This window comes from Erpetoichthys calabaricus, chromosome 17, assembly GCF_900747795.2.
Source record: "Erpetoichthys calabaricus chromosome 17, fErpCal1.3, whole genome shotgun sequence".
Classification (NCBI taxonomy): domain Eukaryota; kingdom Metazoa; phylum Chordata; class Cladistia; order Polypteriformes; family Polypteridae; genus Erpetoichthys; species Erpetoichthys calabaricus.
In genome coordinates this window covers 3,680,400-3,701,433 of record NC_041410.2, presented here as the reverse complement: position 1 = coordinate 3,701,433, position 21,034 = coordinate 3,680,400, and the positions used below count along the sequence as shown (strand labels likewise).

At 45.9% G+C, this 21,034-nt stretch overlaps 1 protein-coding gene and 1 long non-coding RNA gene across 3 annotated transcripts in view; one reads left to right on the top strand and one right to left on the bottom strand.

Moving 5' to 3' along the window:
* iglon5 (IgLON family member 5) overlaps positions 1 to 21,034 on the bottom strand; it is a 399,602-nt gene that overhangs the window by 190,037 nt on the left and 188,531 nt on the right. The window lies entirely within an intron of this gene.
* Positions 14,787 to 15,573, top strand: LOC127526134 (uncharacterized). Of its 2 annotated transcripts, none has more exons than XR_007933756.1 (3): positions 14,787 to 14,854; positions 15,084 to 15,140; positions 15,276 to 15,573. It is a non-coding gene; the product is annotated as an uncharacterized LOC127526134 (long non-coding RNA). The 2 variants fall into 2 exon arrangements; XR_007933757.1 differs by having other exon boundaries at positions 14,793 to 14,887.

Here is a 21,034-nt window from a genome sequence, read left to right as displayed (position 1 = left end):
CGACACACACACATCTTCACGGTAAAACTGAACACAGTCAGTCAGTCACTCAAAGTTCATTTTATATTGTGCCCCTCAAAGCGGGCAAACTGCCACCAGCATGAGCAACCAGCATCACAATGAGACCAGCTGTCCATGGGGAGCCAGGACTGCAATCCATTAAAAATGAAATGAGCCTCCAAAACGAAAGGCAGAAATTAAATTCTAATTAAGAAAGGAGCGAAAACAGCAGACCCTTCACCAGAAGCCGAGGGTCATGGAGGTCCGCTAGAAGCGACTCGTCAAAATTCGCTCATGGCCCTCAGCAGACCGAGTCGTGTCTGATCTCCACAGATTAGGGAGAGGACTCGGGTCACACACGTCACATGGCAGGGCGTTAGAACAGTGATGAGGCCATTAGGCCCACCAAAGCCCACCAGTCCCGGGGTTTGGGACTGCCAGTTCATCACAGCGGGTGCCCCTCACCAGCATGTTTGGCCTTTTTGGCGTCCATCCTGCTTCTTCGTCTCCCCCCATAAGCTGGTGCGCTCAAAGCGCCATCTTCTCCGTCCCCGGGTTGTAAGCGACGCTCAGTCAGTGACAGACTGCCAGAGCCATTAAGTAACTTTAATGGTTTTTTAATGTTTGCCGAAAAGAAATAGACAGAAAATGACGCGTTTCAATGGCCCATTAAGAGGGAATAATGGCTTTCTATTTGTTTTGTTTTCTTCCCTTTCTTATTTCACCAACACCGTCACAATAAAGAAGAATAAGATAAAAAAAAACACACACACAAATAGATTAATTTTAGAACATGGCGAGATAAGACGAAAAGTCTGCCAGCAAAACGGAATCGTGAAACTGCACGTAAAAATGATGGATGGCCAGCTGCCAGCCTACAAACAGGAAAAACCTCAGCGAGTCCTCCTTACAGATGTGATGAGCGGCTGCCTGCGTCTTTGTCTATCAAAGTGAGAAGAGCGCACATGGAGGACTGAAACGGTACACCGAAGTCCTTGTCACGAGTCCCGGCTCGCTTTTTCTTGGAGCTCCGGCGTCTCGTCTTCATCCCAGAATCTGAATTGTTCTGCGTCTCTTAATTCTGAGGAGCTCAGTGACAGGGTGAATGCAAGTAATTAATTGATGCAATTTATACCGTCAATAATTGCACAACAGTCAAAATACTTTTGAAGATTCTAATTAATTCTAATTGTATCATATAGGCGTTCATTATTATGATTGTTCATAACACTAAGAACTACTTCACAATGGGGGATTGTGAGCAGCGCCGCTTTACTTTTGGAGCAAACCCCTCTAAAGCTGCCATGGGCACGCTGGCCAGTTGCCCGGTGCGGGGGGCTCCACGCTTATCTCTGTATGTTGTGACTTGCTGAGTGGTTGTGCAGGTAGGGGGCGCCAGTGCACGGCTTTGCCCAGGGGGGCCCAGAATGCTGTTAAGCGGCTCCGGAGCTCTCATATTCTGACGGCTTGTGTTTGTGAGGAGCACCTTTTGCTGTGGAGGCTGAAGACGTCAATCTCGGAAGGAGAGGTTTCAGTCTGTGAGAGTTGGAATTGCTGCCAAAGGGGCGACTGAAAAAGTCCCAATGTGCGGGTCTGAAGACTTCCAGGAAGGAGAGATCTCTTTGCAAACCTTTCTGAAGACTTGAAGCTGGGACTGCTGCCAAAGGGGCTTCTACAAAGTAGAGAATGAAGGGTCCGAGTACTCCGAGGAATGACAGATTTCAGTTTTTGTCAATTTAAAATTAAATCTACAACACAGTCAAGTGGTGTTGATCAATCGATCGATCGATCTCAGTGCACTGTAATTTGAAGTTTTAAATAAAAGGCACGGCAGTCATTCAAACAGGGCCGTTCTTAGCAGTTTGGGGGGGGTCTGGGGGGGCAGAGTCCCCCCTTGAGCTCAGGAAGGTGTTCTAATAAAACGTCCAGAAAAGGCCTTAGATGACCAGTAGGCCTACATGTACGCTTGTGTGTATGCAGAGTGGTAAAATATTGATTTTGTTCTGGCTCTGGTAAAGGCCGGGAATATTGGGATATTTCATGATCTTATGGGGATCTCTCTGAATGAATCCGAAACAAATCTCAAAAATTAACGTTTGCTATAGTGGCATTTGGCAAAGTTATGATGGCATGACAATATTATTAGGGATTTACGATAATAAATTACCATTGTTAATAAGACTAAGAGATGCACTGACGTGAGGGACTGGCACAGACGGCTGCAGTGCCAGGGGCATAACAGGGGCCCCAGGCCCACAGCCCGACAACAAAAAAAAAAAAATTGTAAGTCTGGGGCCGAGCCGGGCCCCCCAGCAGATGCGTAGTTTGCGTATGCCTAAGAACGTCCCTGATTCAAAGGCAGGACATTTTGACTACGGATGTTCACATTTTGAACCCGACACTCCATAATCTCCTACTCCAAAGGACTGTCCCCTTTGGCTTTAAGTGGACTCGCTTGATAACGCCACACATACGCAGATGGTAGGAAGTCGAAACATGCGACATGGAGACAGTGCGCGGTGCTCCTACAGAGTTAATTATTTCGTTTCATTCTCCTGCTTATACCGTGACACTTTAATTTGAGGTTTTATTATCCTTGTCTAATCTCTCTTTGCCCACTCAATGTGCCGTTTTCTTGCCTCCACAGCACTTTCTCTTTAACTTGAAACTGCTTTCATTCTTACTTGTAAAGTGTTTTAGGGCACAGCTCACTGTGAAAGGCACTATATAAACAGAGAAAAAGAAATGGAAAAGACCGTCAGACTCCACTGCACAAGACACAGCCATCTTAAAAGGCACCGAGTGCTCATTAGCAACGCCACCAGATGCCGAGGGCCGAAGACACCCGGGCCTTTACCGGAAGAGCGTGGCGAGAGCAGAGAGTGGAGTGGCACAAAGGACTAAAAAGTTGGGGAGCCTGCACTGATACAGTGTGTTGGTGCACCCACTACACAACGAAACAACTCGGGATCCTGGTTGGCAACCCCCCAGGCAGACATGCAGTTCAATCACACCCTCTGGAAATGACCCTCTATCTGCCACAGCCAGGTGTTACATGGGCAACCCTTCGTCTGGTCCAGCCACTCAGGGTCCCCAACAATGAGGATCTTACAAGCCGGATCACCCTCGGGTAATCGTGCCACACAGCCGTAGTGCCGTAACTGACGCCCCCTCACAATGCAGGTCATGTGCTTCATTCGGGACTCCATGAGCAACACAAAGTCAAAGCAGTGGGTGCCCAAGGATTCTCTGAAGAGACACAGGAGTCCAGTCTTCATCTCAGGTCACTGGATGACGTCCATGTCTCACAAACAGGGAGCACCAGGACTCTAAAGACTTGGACCTTCGTCCTTTTGCAGAGATATCAGGAGTGCCACACACCCCTGTCCAGTGACCTCATGACCCCCCACGCTCTCCCAATCTGTCTACTGACTTCATAGGAAGAGTCACCAGAGTCACATGAATGTCACTGCCGAGGTAAGTAAACCTCTCAATGACGAGGTCGACACTCTCTCTGCAGACAGACACACTGCTGATGGCCGTGCCAAGAGGTCATTGAAGGCCTGATGTTGGTGTTTATCAGGACACTCGCATCCAGACCCTCAGCCTCCTCACTCAGTCTCTCGAGTGCCCCGATCACAGCCTCCATTGACTCCGCGAAGATCACAGCATTGTCAGCAAAGTCAAGATCTGTGAATCTTTCTTCACCAACAGATGCCCCCCCAGCTGCTGGACCCCACGACCTTGTCCACCACCCAGTCCATACAAGCATTGAACACAGTAGGAGCAGAACAGACCCCTGACGGACCCCAGAATCAACTGGGAAAAACACAGAGGGTCAGTCTCCACTCTGCACAGCATTCCCAGTACCAGTGTACAGGCCGGCCATGATATCCAGCAACCTCGAGGGGATCCCACAAACCCTCAGGATGTCCCACAGGGCAGCTCAATTAAGTGAGTTGAACGCTTTGCGAAAATCGAGAAAGGCTGGAAAGAAACTCTGCCGATATTCGCGTTTGCGCTCCATGAGAACCCTCAGTGCCAGGATGCGGTCGATGGTAGACTTCTTAGGCATAAAACCAGACTGTTCCGGTTACTGGTAGGTGACCAAAGTGATCACGGATCCTATTGAGGACGACCATAGCAAGGACCTTACCCAGCACCAAGAGCAGTGTTGCTGCAATCCAGGTGATCCCCCTTCCCTTTCCAGATAGGAATGACAAGTCCCGTTTTCCAGTCAATTGGGTTGATGCCAGTCTTGCTTGCAATGCCAGGAGGACAGCCTTACCACCAGCCTGGAGAAGTTCACCCCAGATACCACAGATCCCTGCAGCCTTTCCCTCCTTCAGCTGGTTCACCTCCTGTGCCATCTCAGTGAGACGGGGGTGGGGGGTTCACAGCTAATTGGAGGATCAGCCCCAAGAACCACAGACCCAGAGATATCCAACGTCCTCGCCGGATGATCAGCTTTGAACAACTGCTCAAAGTAGCCAGCCCAGTGGGTCACAACTGCAGTGTCATCTGTAAGGACCGTTCCATCAGCTGCTCTGACTGCGACTCTCTGATTCCTCTATAAGCACAGATGGTGTGTCACCTGCTCAAAGATTCCTCTAACAAACGCCTCTTTATCTGCCCTTGGAGCCCTCGCAGCCTTTCAATGATATCCAGGGTGCCCTACGAGATGAAACATCTCCTTTTGGGAACACCGGTAACACCAACACAACCCTCAGCAACCTTCAGGGTCTCGTCATGGAAGGTCTCCCACATCACATTAGGATCGGCAGTCATACCCAAGACCATCTGAAATAAAGGAGCACAAGAAGACACAAGAAAGGAGCTGAGATCTCATTGTGAGCCATGTTACAAGACAAAGAACGAGAAAGGAAGACCTCCAGTCTGAGGAGAGCTCAAGGGGGCCAACACCCCGATACATACAGCCAGTCACAAGAGGACTGTGAAGGGGCTCGGCTGTGCTAACGAGGGAAGATGGGCATCTAGCAGGGCACCGAGAGTGGCACCAAGTTAGAAGGATAATGGAAATAAACAGATAGAAACAAGGAGGACAAATAAGGGAATAGAGCGCCACTCATACCTGTCTGTCTAATGAGGGGCCTTCCTTATGTGCCATTAAAACTGCGCCTTTTGTGTCAACCCCCCTCTCTACGGCATCTAAATATGACACCTTTAACACGCATCTACCTCAAGGACAGGCTGACATATCCAACTAATGGAGTACTTCCCTATCTCCCTGTCTCTCTCGATTATATAGCGCCTTTACCATGTAAAGTTGGGATTTTCACATCTTTACTATGTAAATATGACTAATGCAGGTTACATCATATAGTGCCTTTCATGTTTACCTGTTTAGCTATCTATTACTGTCATGTGTCATATCTAACTATCCATCCATTTTCCAACTCGCTGAATCCAAACACAGGGTCACGGAGGTCTGCTGGAGCCAATCCTAGCCAACATAGGGTACAAGGCAGGAAACAATCCCGGGCACGGTGCCAACCCACCGCAGGACACACACAAACACACCCACACACCAAGCACACACTAGGGCCAATTTAGAATCGTCAATCCACCTAACCTGCATGTCTTTGGACTGTGGGAGGAAACCGGAGCGCCTGGAGGAAACCCATGCAGACACGGGGAGAACATGCAAACTCCACGCAGGGAGGACCCGGGAAGCGAACCCAGGACCCCAGGTCTACCAACTGCGAGGCAGCAGCACTACCCACTGCGCCACCGTGTTCTTGTAGATCTTTCATTATGTTATAATGCCTTTCTATCTATCTATCCGATCCTGCCTACTATACTATTATCTATTATATAGTGCCTTTCATCTATCTATCTAATCTATTAATTTGTTTTAAAGTGACGTTCATTATCTATCTATCTATCTATCTATCTATCTATCTATCTATCTATCTATCTATCTATCTATCTATCTATCTATCCATCCACAGTATTCTTTCTGCTTAGCCCCCATCCTCTGCAGAGCAGTATGGCCGCCAGCTCTGCTACCTTGTGGTTGAATTGTCCTGCATTTGAACCCCAGGGCTGCGTGTCTGAACTTTGCATGTTCTTCCTCTGCCCCGGTGAGTTTCCCTCCTGGCATTCCATTTTAGTTCCAAAGACAGCCAGTCTAGACAGTTGGTGACTCACTAAGGGTGCCTGCCTGGCTATGGACTGGCACCCTGTATTTTCTTTTCTTTTTTTCCTACCTTGTGCCAAGTGTTGCCAGGATTGGCTCCACACCCTCTTTTGAGACTTTACATTTCATGTTTGCTAAATTCAGAATTATAACAGCAATGTTAATGGCACAGCCCATGAATCATAGCAGATGAAGTCCTTGTCTATAAACCACAAGGCTGCCAGTTCAGTTCCACTGTACCCGTCGCCTAAACTGTGTGTGCCCTGAATGTGAGAAAGTCCTGGAGTGGTGTTCACCATAGTAAAGTGCTATGTAAAGTTTTTTTGTTAATACCCATAAAAATGCCAAACTATCAGAAGGTTTCTGTGTGTGTGTGTGTGACGTCCATGAAGCCTTGCAGCACTGCTTCCTGTGTGTCGTCCTCCTTTATTGGTGTGTGCTGATCTCAGCTGGCTGAGTGAGTGACATAATGCCAGTCTGCCACACGACCCTCCCATGTTGAAACTCAATCCTCGCAAAACAGACCACACATTTGGAGTCTGAAGATTTTTCCTAACAGTCAACTGATGTCTGATGCACCTTCTTGATATTTTCAACTGATCTTTTTTCCTCTGATGACTGGCTGGCTAATCAGACAAACAGAAATTCATGGCTGTCCTGTCCTTCTATCCATCTCCACACTGCATGTGGCACACGTCCCGACCATTGAGCAAATCCTCACAAAATATCCAAGGCCTTCATCTGGCACTTGTGACGTTTTACAAAAACACAGAGCAGAGCACAGAAAATGTCTTTGACTAATCCACTTCTGCACCAGAAGCCCCCCTGAGTCCTTTCAGAGGATGAAGTCCCATCTAAAGAGGCCCTGAAGAGCACTTGGGGCCTCTGCCTGCTCTTCTCATTTCTGTGCTCTTCAGTCTGCGTCTGAACGGACAACGTCATGGGAAGTGCCCTCCAAGTCACTCGCTGGGCTGTCAAATTTCATTCTTGCTGCAGCTGGAAATCCTTTTAAAGAGACAGCTGGGTAAGGCACTATATAAACTAAAGGGGCAGCATGGCAGTCAGCAGACCCCAGAGCCTCATTTCTGCCTGTGTGCAGCTTGTAGGCTCTCCACGACTCGGCTCACTTTCTCCTTTTATCCTTTGGTCCTATTGATACATATGTCTATCTTTTATATAGCACCTGTCATTTCTATATGTTATATAGTGCCTTTCATATCTATCTATCATATACTGCCTTTCCTCACTCTATTTACCTATCTATTATACAGTTTCCTATTTATTTATACAGTATATATATATATATATATATTATATAGCGCCTTTACTCACTCTGTCTATCCATGTATTGTATAATCCCTTTCCTATTTACCTATCATATGCCTTTACTCACTCTATTGATCAATTATATAGTGCCTTTCTTATCTATCTATCTATTATATAGCACCTTTATTCATTCTATTTATTATATAGTGCCTTTCTTATCTATCTATCTATTATATAGTGCCTCTGCTCACTCTATTATATAATACCTGTTCTCATTCTATGTATCTATTATATCTATTATATAGTGCCTTTACTCACTGTATCTTCCATGTATTGTATAATCCCCTTCCTATGTATTTATCTAACATATGCCTTTACTCACTCTATCAATCTACTTATCTATCTCCTATATAGTGCCTTTACTGACTCAGTTTATTTATCTATTATATAATGCCTTTACTCACTTTATCTATCTATTATATAGTGCCTTTCTTATTTATCTATCTATTATATAGTGCCTCTGCTCACTCTATCTTTCTATCTATTATACAGGGCCTTAAGTTGCTCTATCCATCTATTATATAATACCTGTTCTCATTCTATGTATCTATAATATCTATCATACAGTGCCTTTACGTCACTCTATCGTCTATCTATTATATAGTGCCTTTATACTCATTCTACTGTATTTATCTATCGATGCTATAGCGCCTGTACTCACTGTATCTACCCATCTATCCATCTATAACACTCTTTCACGGCTCCTGCCTCTCCGACGCTCCGCTCGTTGTTCGCCCACACACCCCGCCGCGCTTCTTCTCCCTTCCAGTGTCCTCCATTTCAAACGAATCAGGCGATGTACGCCGCCCCTCGCACGAGCCCATTCTCCGGCGGCGGTTCATCGGCGCGGCTCTCCATCAGGCTGCTCTGAATGCCATGGCGGAGAACACGCTGCGAGGGATTTTCATTGTACGCCGAATGTCAGTTGCGCCGCACGGCGGTCCCCAGCCCCTCTTCTCAGAGTCTGTACAGACGGCGTGATTTGTGTGAAGATTTCCCTTTTGGGAGCAGAGAACAATCTTCTAAGTTAATGCTTCATAATACAAGATGATTTTCGACCATAGGGAGTGAAGGGGTGGGGTGACGGGGGGGTCATCTGTACATATTAAATTATTCAGAGCAGTCTGGAGTTGAAAGAGCGCGTAGCAGATCTGGGAAATCCAGCTGGGAGCGCTTGTTGGTGATGGAAGGACAAGGAAGTACAATTTAATATAATGATCCGTAATTACTTAAAGGGGTACAGGCACACTTTTAAAAAATGTTAATAGAGAAAATGTAGCGTATGGTGTGGGCGCTTTGATAAAATTACTACTTGAAACAATGAAGCCATTTTCGTATAAATCACCAAAACACAAAGAGCAGACTGGTAATGTCACCGATCTCGTCACATCGCAAACATCCGCGCAGCAACACGAGCGACACTGTGCTTGAGCAACACATAAAAGATAGGCGTGAAAGGCACCATATAATGGAGATCGATGGGCGAAAAGTTCGACTGTCAATAAACCGAGCAGTGCAAAACCTCAAGGAGGTCCAAAATCTACCGAATGTCTTATAGCTTGCCACCTGGGCAGGATTAAGCAAAATAAGTAGGTGGACAGGGCATCAAGGGATGGGGGGCACCACTGAAGCTTGCCATTGCCGGGTTTTTCCTGGTCCGTATGGTGTAAAATTGCAAATGGGGCAGCGGAATCAGGCGTCACAAAAAGGAACTCCCACTTCAAATGAAAAAATACACACACATAAATATACTGTATATATATTAGCCGTACCCCGTGAGTCCGCCCGCCTAGGAGCGAAATAGGACAGCGAGGAGGGCCCCGTTTCGGCTCCCTACTGCTGACGTCACGCTTCCTTCGCCCCTCCGCCCACAGCCTCTCTCTGGGATTTGCGCGAATATATCGCTCCTGTAAGCGATGATCCTTAGCGTGACGAGAGATGTTGCAAAATGATATATACTGTATACATCTAAATCCGTTAAGTAGTTCTCTTGTGAAAAGCAGACAGACAGACGTTGGATTTTATATATATAAAAAAATAATAAGGTCCCTGTTGATTTTTTTTAATTGGTCTCCAAAAAAAGCAATTGAAAAAAATGTAATTTGTTGTGGAAATAAAAAAACAAAATAACCGTTTTAAAGACGTATCACATTGCTTCAAATGCATTCCTACCAAAAAAATGCATTCAGGTTGACCAGGTTAAATGTTTTATTTTAAACAATTTTAAACAATTCACTTCCTTGTCCTGCCAGCTGGAGACACTAAAATGCCAACGCCAAAAAAGCCTATGGAGGACTTACGGGTGTTTGAAACTCGATGTAACTTTCTGCCAATTTCCACGCCAAGTTCCTGTTTTTTAAATCGCAACTTCTGCATAAGAAATGGCTATCGCGTGTTTCTACCCATAAGCAAGTTTTATACATGAGGTCTCATAACAGCACAGACTGAAAAAATTGATCAGATCAGCATATAATTTAAAAAAAGCTGGTTCTGGGGGAGCAGATGAAGATACGGACATGGAGGGTGAGTGAGTGAGACAATGATATTCTACTGTATACAGGCTGTACTACACATCTAGGACAGATTAAAATCTAAATAATCAAAGTAGACCCCAGTGTTAATGTTTGCAGTGCACCCACTACTGGAATGCATTTTGTAATGCATGTAGCAATAAAATGGAATACATTTGTCATTCCAACACATGGTGCTTCACAAATACTTGTAGTAATAAAATGCATTACTACAAATGTTTGTGACGTACCATCTGTCAGAATACAAATGCAATGCATATGTCTCGGTTATATCACATTTTGAATGGGATTCGTAAAAGCAGTGTTAAAGTTTTGGTGCGGCATCTGTTGGAATGACCATGCAAAGTGTTTTATTATTAAAACGTTTGTCCTACACTGTCTTGACAAATACAATGTACTCTGTATGTCTCTATTTGTCATTTGGAATGGGATTTGTAAAAGCTGGGTTAATGTTTGTGGTGCACCATCTGTTGGAATGACCCATGCAATGTATTTTATTACTAAAACTGTTTGGGATGCGGCACCTTTTTGAATTGCAACTGCAATGCACATGTCTCTATAATATGTCATTTGGAATGTGATTCATAAGAGCAGGGTTAATGTTTGTGGTGTGCCATCTGTTGGAATGACATATGCAATGCATTTTATGACTAAAATTGTGTGTGATGCAGTACGTTTTGGAATTACAAATGCAATGCACATGTCTCCTTTATATGCCACTTGGAATGTGATTTGAAAAGGAAGGTTAATGTTTGTGGTGCGCCATCTGTTGGAATGAGAGGGACACAGCAACTGGACAGACACACAGATGCTTCTCCTTTTATTAAGGTGGATAACGCCTTTCAAGTCTATCCATTCATCTATCTATTATATAGCGACTTGACCATAGTGACTATGCAGTATAAGCCTTTAAAGATCTTTTGCCTCAGGCACCATACTGTATAGAGGTGCAAGTGGATGACAGTGCTGAATGTGGTGAGCGCTCACCTCAGCTGCGTTCAGCAGCCCCCCAGTTCTCCAGAGTCTTGATCTGTTTTTTCTTTGGTTCAAATGGTCCAGTATTCCAAATGCGAGTGGATGTCTTTATTCACGCTTTGTTCCCCAAGAGTCAAGAGGTGCTTAGGCGCACAATACGGAGAGGGGCTGCACCCGCTGAGTTATTAAAAATTATTAGCAGCATTTAGAAAATCTATTAGGATGTTGTTCATACAATAATTGAAGTTTTCAAAAAAAAAAAAAGTGACCATTAATCCAGCTACTAATTTAATTCCGCCGGCATTTAATTTACCCAGAAAGGAGCACTTAGATCACTGAAGTGGCTGTAATTAGTTCTCGCTGCTAAATAAACAAATGAAAGTCGACTTTGTTAAAGATTCCTTAATATGAATGAGAATTAAAGCAAGACAAAAGAAAATGAATGGACGGCGAGATTTAGTTGCAGGCGATCTGAGAGAAGCAATAAGACCTTATTACATTTTATGCAAATGAGAGGACATCTTAAATATCAAGACAACAGAAGGGAGAGAGACGGCCGAGTGTGTAGAGTGACCGGTGGTGGGTGCCTCCTCGCGGCTCTGCTGTTCAGGTAGGTGACGCCGTCGATCTGCTTGTTTGCTTCGCAAACGCTTGAGAGTCACACGTAATGTCAAGACGGACGGAGCGCCCACTGACGGGTCTTTGAGTAAAATGCATTGTGAAGCTGAATCGAGCCGTCCTTTAATGTGCCCAGTGTTGGTCTTTGGTTTGCCAGTTAAATAGGGTAGCCTGTAAATAAATAAATATATATATATATATATATATACACATATATATAGTGAGAGGGCAGCCACGATCATGACCGGGCCGGGACACCAGCTGGGTTGAAGGACTGGGGGAGAGGGCATCTGCAAGGGACTAACCCCCCCCCCCCCCCCCCAAGACATTAGAGGGCAGCCGTCCTGGGCGGCTGTGGCACCATGGATTCTCGCAGGGCATGCTGGGAGTTGGAGTTTGGCACAGCCCTGTTGGGTTCCATGGGGGGGCTGCAGAGCCCTACTTTGGGCAGGTGATTCCAGGTCTGATTAATGAGCCACCTGGTACACTCCCAGCACCAGCTTAACTCCCTCCAATCAGGGAGCCAGAGTCGGGAGGAAGAGGACGATGCTTGCCACGTGATTTAAGTGCTGCAACTGCGTGATTGAAATGGCAGGTGTTGTTGATCCGTGAAAAAAATAATGTCATGTACGTGAAGCTCGGGAAAATGAAATCTACAGATTGTTAATTATAGGGTTAGGGTTAGTTTATTATAGGGGCGCCACCATTTTCTCAATTTGCCCAAAACTTGAATGATGTGATATACAAGGTTGGAGATATGGGGGACTACCTGGATTGGAATGAGGCTCTTCTGGGCTGGCCAGTGAAGGTCTTGGCCTGCGTTTGTGGCCTGTTTTGGTGACCTTCCACCCTCTTATAAACTCCCTCACATTACAGTTTGGATTACTCCATGCATTTCGACTACATCTCATTTTGTGGTCTACCTCTTTCAACATAACTTCTCCCCTTTTGTGTTAGGATTGACAGTTAGCTGCTCTCTAACTTATATGGCATTAGCGATGGGATTTTCTACATCAGTGCAAATGTTTTCTGAGCGCCATCTGTTGGAATGAAAAGTGCAACGGCCACATGGCAGGAGAGTTTACCTTCCCAGCAGACTGTATAGATGAATAATCACATCTGGCATTGCTATGATCAAATGATCCGTAAGGCATCAGTGAAGGCTTGTGATCTGCTGCTGTGAGCCCACGGTCAAAGTAACTTCTGATAGCCCCATACTGAAAGTCTTTGTAGACCAAAGCCTGTGCTGCGGCACAGTGGGCAACGTCTGCCTTAAAGCCTGAAGGAATCCTCCAATGGGAGCTTACAGATGAGAGTTTGTGAACCTGCAGGGCCTGACAGAAGGTCTGGCTAACTAGGTGACCAGAATGGGATTCCTGCTAGTGGATTAAGGATAAGGTGATGAACATCTGAAGCAGCATGAGCAGCGGATTAGAAATCAGGAATGAAGATACTCGGCCCTCCCGCGCGCCTCATTCCCCGCGTCTAGTCAGCTGGCACAGTTCTTCCAGGTCACTGGCCTGGCGAGAGGAGATCTGCTTTTCCAGGAACTCCGAGAACCTCGTCGGCTGTCTGAAGTTGTTACGCGGGATTAAAGTGCCTTTCTGTGTACTCCAGAAACCCAGGCGGTCTCCTCCTTCTCGAGCACCGCGCTTTGGTTACCATGGCAACTCGCCTGGTGCCTCCCCACCGCTGCCAGAAGATGAAAGGCTAGAGCCGGGGGTCCCCGAGGGTCCCTCTACCTGCTGACTTATGTGAGGGCAGAATTTTAAGTGAGGAAATCAGTGCTTATGGGGGAGCTCGGTAGGATTCTCTGAGCTCTGTGGGTGGATGAACTGGAAGGAAGCCAAGCGGAATGAGGGAGCCATAAGCCATTCACGGTGCCCTTGGAGCTGATCAAACAGCAGACCTGCTGTGGCCCTCAAGTGCAATCTCTGGGCTAAGGAAGTGGTTTTTTTTTTTCCTTTACCAACAAATAAAAATAAAACAAGTCGCATGAGCAGCTGTAGGCTGTGAACTTGAATTCCACACAAAGCAGCGAGCGAGGCAGCAGTCGGAGGGAGAAGATTAAAGAAGCCGAGCTACAATGGGCAGGCAGACCTGGGGTGGCAAAAGACACAGAAAATGAAGGAGCCCATCTAAATAAATAAAGCAAATGTCACCTTTTATAAGCAGCGCTACTTCGTAGGATTAGCATTCAAAATGTGAATAATAAATGTGAATGTAGGATAAACAACCAACGTGTAAAAGGGCCATTTGAAGAGACGAGGATATCGGGATTCACGTGTTGTTAGTGTGAACAGGGTGGACATCTTCACCATCCCTGACAACTTCAAGTGGGCACAGCAAATGTCATCAGGAGCTGTCAGGCCTCGACGGTCATCAAGACGGTCATCTGCAGACAGCCCACCAACTTCTGGGGTCCATCCTGACTGACGGCACAACATCCTGCCTGGCATAGCACCATAAAGCGCCACAGAGGGTCGTGAGGTTGGCACACAATATCACTGGCACACTTGGACACGCCTGAACAGTCAAGGACGACACTGAGATACTCGCCTGTAGCTTGAAAGAACAGTGAGGAGGGTGGGCTGCATGTGAGTGTGAGCTTGCTGGCATACATTACAGAGATTTAAAAACAATAGGAGAGAGAGAGTTGGGGGCACATATGTGCAAAGACGACACACTGATTAGTATTACTGGTTTACAAACTCCAAGAATTCGGGTTCAAATAGTCGCTCTGTTACTGCCTGTGTGGAGTTTCCATAGGCTCCCCGTGTTTGTGTGGGTTCTCTCCAAGTACTTCAGTATTCCACCACATCCTCAAAACTATAGGGCACAATAGAGGGTGTCCTGAGGGGGTCTGGGTCTCCTTAATTAGCCTTTGGGACCCTTAAAGCTTAAAAAAATCTTAACCATGTTGGGCTGCTTAAAATAAACTCTCAAAAAACACAATATGGTGCTGTAAATCTCACATTACGGGGTTTGTGAGAAAATATTGCAGCAGCCATCAGATGGCTCTTCACAGGCAGGGTGAGAAGGCAGCAGAAGGTGAGCACATCACAGGCTGGGTGGGGCTAGGCACTTGAGTGGCAGCAAACTGGGCGGGGGCTAATTGCTTGAGTTGGCATAGACTGGGTGGGGCTGCATGCTTGAGTGACAGCGGACTTGAGGCAAGGTGCTTGAGTTGGAGTAAATTGGGTGGGTATTAATGCTTGAATGACAGAAGAGTGGGCAGGGCTAGGTGCTTGAGAGGCAGCAGACTGGGAGGGGCTAGGTGCTTGAGTACCAGGAGACTGGGCAGACTAGATGCTTGAGTAGCTGCAGATGGGGCGGGGTTAGATGCTTGAGTTGGAGAGACTGAGCGGGGCTGCATGCTTGAGTGACAGCAGACTGGGAACGGCAAGGTGCTTGAGTTGGAGTAAATTGGGTGGGTATTAATGCTTGAATGACACAAGAGTGGGTGGGGCTAGGTTCTTGAGCGGCAGCAGACTGGGAGGGGGCTAATTGCTTGAGTTGGAGTAGACTGGGTAGGTCTGATTGCTTGAATGACAGAAGACTGGGCAAGTTAGGTGCTTGAGTAGCAGCAGACACGGGTTGGGGGGCGAGGTGCTTCAATTTCAGCAGACTGTGACGAGTGAGGCGCCTGAGTTGGAGTAGACTAGGTCTTCCTCAGTGTTAGGTGAAAATCAAAACGCCGTGTCATGTCTTGTGAATGATGGATCCCAGGTGCTGATCTCCTTATTTTTTCATTTGCCTTGTCTGCCTTTACAGGATCAAATGCTTTTGGACGTACTGCACCTCTTTATCATCTCTTTAAGCAAAGCATTCACAGCAATATAAGAATCTAAAATGTCAAACTGAAACCTGACACACATTGACAACTGTCAGCGTCTATCATGTCAGGCGTCCTGATCTTCCTAATGAGCTGCCAGGACCCTGCCAAGAAGATCACAGAGGAGACACCTGAGACCCATGGAAGTACTAAATACACAGTCATGTGAAAAAGTAAGTACCCCCCCCCAACTGAAATGGTAGACTTACTGTATCCAGGGATACGGATTGGCCTGGTGAAATTCCTGATTTGAAGCCCATTGAAAGGTTGTCCAGTGGGGAGAGATGGGCAGGACATGCAAGAAAACCCAGAAGCACCTATGCAGTGAGGGACTTGATGTCAGCGACTAGTGGGCAGATCGGCCAAACGCCCTCATGAAGTATTTCTGCTAAAGGAGGAAGTGCCAACGTCTGAGGCTTTACTTTTTCCACAGTAGGCCATGACATCTGTAGATATTTATGTTGAATCAATGATCGAAGAAGCACATTTTCCTTGTGCTTTTGTTCGAGTGGATCACCTTTATCTGTTGGCACAGTTTGCGTGAAGATCTGGCTGTTCAATTACGTGCAAAAAAAAGTTCAACAGTTTCCTTGGGGTGTACTTACTGTTTCACATGATGGTACATGTGAGCAATTAGGGCTGTGGAAGGCGACGCAGATGAATGATCACAGGAGCGCCGAGGCTGCCCAGTTGCCAGCGCGGCACGTAAGATCTGGGAGGCAATGCGTCGCTGGGCAGATTCCGCGTTTGTTGTTGAGACGCTTCCCACCCAAAGACCCCTTAAGTCACTATTATTTTCTGTGGGGCTTAAAAGACTCCAAGTTTTCCATTGCAGCTCACAAAAAGACGCGCTCAAGACAAGACTCTGATTCTTTACTTGAAGAAAACGGCAATCCCTGGAGGCCAGCTGAGCGTGCGGCTCCTTAAATAAGAACAGCAAGCCCTACATGATAAACATCGACTGTTGTCACATCTATTAGGAAGAAACACGTTTTTGTTGGACTCGTTTTTATTTTGTTTCTTTCCTTTATTTATTTATTTATTTATTTATTTATTTTTTTAGTGGTGTTAATAGAAATCAGGCCTCTTTCTATTGTGTCATGTCTATAACACATGAGAGTGATTTTCAACAAGTGGACGGAGCGCAGAGAAGTTGCTTCCAGGGATGTGAGTGATGAAGAGGGTCAAGAGTCACTTTGAGAAACTTGCCGCTTGCAGTGAGGCCCCCTAGTGGCTCAAGTGATGGACGGTTTGGTCCCCGCTGTGTTTGCCTGCTTGAGCTTCAGCTCTTGATTTTGTTAATGCAGGCAGTCGTCGATTTACAACCACGTTTGTCTCCGACAGGCCAGATGTACAGTTAGGCCCATAAATATTTGGACAGAGACCACTTTTTTCTCATTTTGGTTCTGTACGTCACCACAATGAATTTGAAATGAAACAACTCTGATGCAGTTGAAGTGCAGACTTTCAGCTTTAATTCAGTGGGGTGAACAAAACGATTGCATAAAAATGTGAGGCAACTAAAGCATTTTTTGAACACAATCCCTTCTTCATTTCAGGGGCTCAAAAGTAATTGGACAATTGACGCAAAGGCTATTTCATGGGCAGGTGTGGGCAAGTCCGTCATTATGTCCTTATCAATTAAGCAGATAAAAGGCCTGGAGTTGATTTGAGGTGTGGTGCTTGCATGTGGAAGATTTTGCTGTGAACAGACAACATGCGGTCAAAGGAGCTCTCCATGCAGGTGACAGAAGCCATCCTTAAGCTGCGAAAACAGAAAAAACCCATCCGAGAAATTGCTCCAATATTACGAGTGGCAAAATCTACAGTTTGGTCCATCCTGAGAAAGAAAGCAAGCACTGGTGAACTCAGCAACGCAAAAAGACCTGGACGTCCATGGAAGACAACAGTGGTGGATGATCACAGAATCATTTCCATGGTGAAGAGAAACCCCTTCACAACAGCCAACCAAGTGAACAACACTCTCCAGGGGGTAGGCAGGCGTATTGATATCCAAGTCTACCATAAAGAGAAGACTGCATGACAGTAAATACAGAGGGTGCACTGCAAGGTGCAAGCCACTCATAAGCCTCAAGAATAGAAAGGCGAGATTGGACTTTGCTAAAGAACATCTAAAAAAGCCAGCACAGTTCTGGAAAAACATTCTTTGGACAGATGAAACCAAGATCAACCTCTACCAGAATGATGGCAAGAAAAAAGTATGGAGAAGGCGTGGAACAGCTCATTATCCAAAGCATAGCACATCATCTGTAAAACATGGTGGAGGGAGGCAGTGTGATGGCTGCCAGTGGCACTGGGACACTTGTGTTTATTGATGATGTGACACAGGACAGAAGCAGCCGAATGAATTCTGAGGTGTTCAGAGACATACTGTCTGCTCAAATCCAGCTAAATACAGCAGTCAAATTGATTCATGATACAGATGGACAATGACCCAAAACATACAGCCAAAGCAACCCAGGAGTTTATTAAAGCAAAGAAGTGGACAATTCTTGAAGGGCCAAGTCAGTCACCTGATCTTAACCCAACTGAGCAGGCATTTCACTTGTTGAAGACTAAACTTCAGACAGAAAGGCCCACAAACAAACAGCAACTGAAAGCCGCTGCAGTAAAGGCCTGGCAGAGCATTAAAAAGGAGGAAACCCAACATCTGGTGATGTCCAGGAGTTCAAGACTTCAGGCTGTCATTGCCAGCAAAGGGTTTTCAACCAAGTATTAGAAATGAACATTTGATTTCCAGTTATTTAATTTGTCCAATTACTTTTGAGCCCCTGAAATGAAGGGATTGTGTTATAAAAATGTTTTAGTTGCCTCACATTTTTATGCAATCGTTTTGTTCACCCCACTGAATTAAAGCTGAAAGTCTGCACTTCAACTGCATCTGAGTTGTTTCATTTCAAATTCATTGTGGTAATGTACAGAACCAGAATTAGAAAAAAGTTGTCTCTGTCCACATATTTATGGACCTAACTGTAAGTCAATCTGGATGTAAGACCGTCCGGTGTACTGTATGCATTCAGAGCAGACCGTATGTAGAGTACTGTCTGGTTGTTTTATCACCATTCTTAGCATATTGTGTGGATTTTCTATCATATTTTGTGTAAATTAGCTTTTATTGTACACGGTGAGCCAAAATGAAGTACCCCATTTCTCAAGGTCATTGCGCGAGGTGGGTTGGGGTGTCCTTTGATAGGAGATCCCTTGTAGTTTTCAGTCAGCCACATGCTTTGGTCCGGTCCTTTCACTGTCGAAGTGTTCTTCAAAAACAACAAATCCATCATCAGTATGCAACGCGCCTTCCGAACGCACTTCAGCATTCCAATTCTATATTGAGGCAGATGGGTCCGACATTGAACAGAAAATCTCCAGGCTGTCGTTGGACTGTACGAACGAACACCTGAAGTTGTAAGGGCGTCCATTTTGCAGTCTGCTAGATGCTCAGCACGCTTCTGCCTCAGGCATTTCCACCACGTGGACCTTCATTTCCATCCATACCCAATGATGGCAGTGCAGGAAGTCACTGAGAGAGACTGGGAGAGCCATAGAGAGTGGTGCACCAACATTCGGCAAACCGGTCACTAAGACGCTATCGTCATGTGACATCAGCGATGAGGCCCATTTTTATTTGAATGGTTGCGTAAATAAGCACATTTGTACCAGCAATTAGCCCAGACACATACACACACACACACACACACACACCTCAGATTGGTTGTATTTAATATGAACGCCACAGCAGACCCCCAGAGAAGGGCTGGGGACCCAGTGGTCTGGCAGGCTGCCATGGTGTTTTTGCCACAGCCGGCCCTTTAATCAGCGGCTAATTCAAGCCTGCAAATGAAATACGGCCTTAATTAGCTTCATTGTTTTCCTGTGGTTGTGTGCAGCGTGACATGAGCATTAAGCAGATTTTTATTAGATTTCCTGCCTCTTGGTTTACAAGGTTGCATTCATTCTCTTCATTTAAAGTCTGATTACTTGTTTGTATCCTTTTAGCCAGAAGCACCCAATTAATTTCTGATGATGGACCACACGATTGTGTTTGCTGCAACTCAGTGGAGGACACAGTCACTTACGCTGATGTGAAGTATTAATGGGATTCACACCACTTTCCCACTGAGGATGCTTTCCTACCAGAGGCTGTGGCGATGCGAGTGCGCTCCACGCTCCCATCTTGCTTTCGGGTGCGCTTGAACCCGACACCGTTGGTAATGTCATCGATGAGCTCGGCAGTGAGCAAGGGGATGGTGTAAAAAAGTGGCAAGTGCTTTTATTAAAAACAACAAAACATTCAGAAACAAAGGGTCCAAATAAATCAAGTGCAGTGTATCTGAAATATCCATAAATAAATAATCTGTAAAAATGAGTGCTGAGTGGACGTTAAAAAAACCACAATAGAAAAACTCTTTAAAAACTGAGGTTAAAACAACGGCTGGAAGCAGTCCTTTAAAAACACACAGCCCGGCGTCTTCTTCTACCTTTCTACCTGGCGGCTCCCCTGCTTCTCCCATCTGGGCCCCGCAACAGGAGAGTCGCCCTACCAGCAGCTGACCTTCTTCCCACACAACTGATCTGGAGGCTTCCCGATCCCTGGCTTCGGTCTAGCACTCTCCAGATCGAGACTTGGCTTCCCCAACGACCAGGACACTCACGCCAGGGAATTCACCTCCCAAGCCTTCCGACTCCCGCAGCCAGTTACTCCAGCTCCTTGATCGCTCAGCTGGAGCCCCACCGAGTGTCGGCCAAACACTCTTCTCGGGGGCTCACCTCCAAGTGGCCTACAAGCGCTCGCTTGCTCGCTCTCTTCCTCACTCCCACAACCTCCGTTTCTTTCTTTCTTTTACTTTTTTCTTTCTCTCCCCTACTAGCCACCTCGCGCTTCTATTTATGATGGGGATGTGGTTCAGCTGTGGCAATCAGCGGCTCTCGGGAACAATTACGGATGCAGACGACTCCTCACCTGTGCACTTAAGTGAGACTCACCCGCATCGCAAATCACCCCAGGAACCACTTCAGCCACACACCAGCACACTCCTCACTAAGCCGCGAGTGCGGCGATTATTTATTTAAAACTGGCCTTTGTGACGTCCCCGCTATACCACAGAGGCATTTTGCATGTTTCCATTTTAGTACCTCTGGAGCTCAGGTGCCTTAAGCTGGTGGGGCCCAAAATCAGTTCTTGACCCTCTTTGGATTTCGTCACCCACAAAACACACAGAACATAACCAAAAATATTTATAGACACACAGAACCAAAATAATCTGCAAGATTAACATAGAAAAATGAACAAAATAGACATAAAACAACACTTGAAGCCTAGCTGGGTGAAACACATCCATCTCTTTCAATGTGCTCATGTTCCCTGCTCCTTGTGGGTGGGGCCAACCTTCACATCCTGAGCTCCACCCTCTGGCTATATAAGCCTGCTGAGCAGACTCAGGAGTTGGAGATCATTCATTTATGGTAGACTTTCATTTAGATTTACTGTACTAGTTTTTATTTTTTTCTTTCATTCTGTTACTGGATTCTTCTACTGGTTAGTGGATTGGATGTGTTTGCCATTGATTT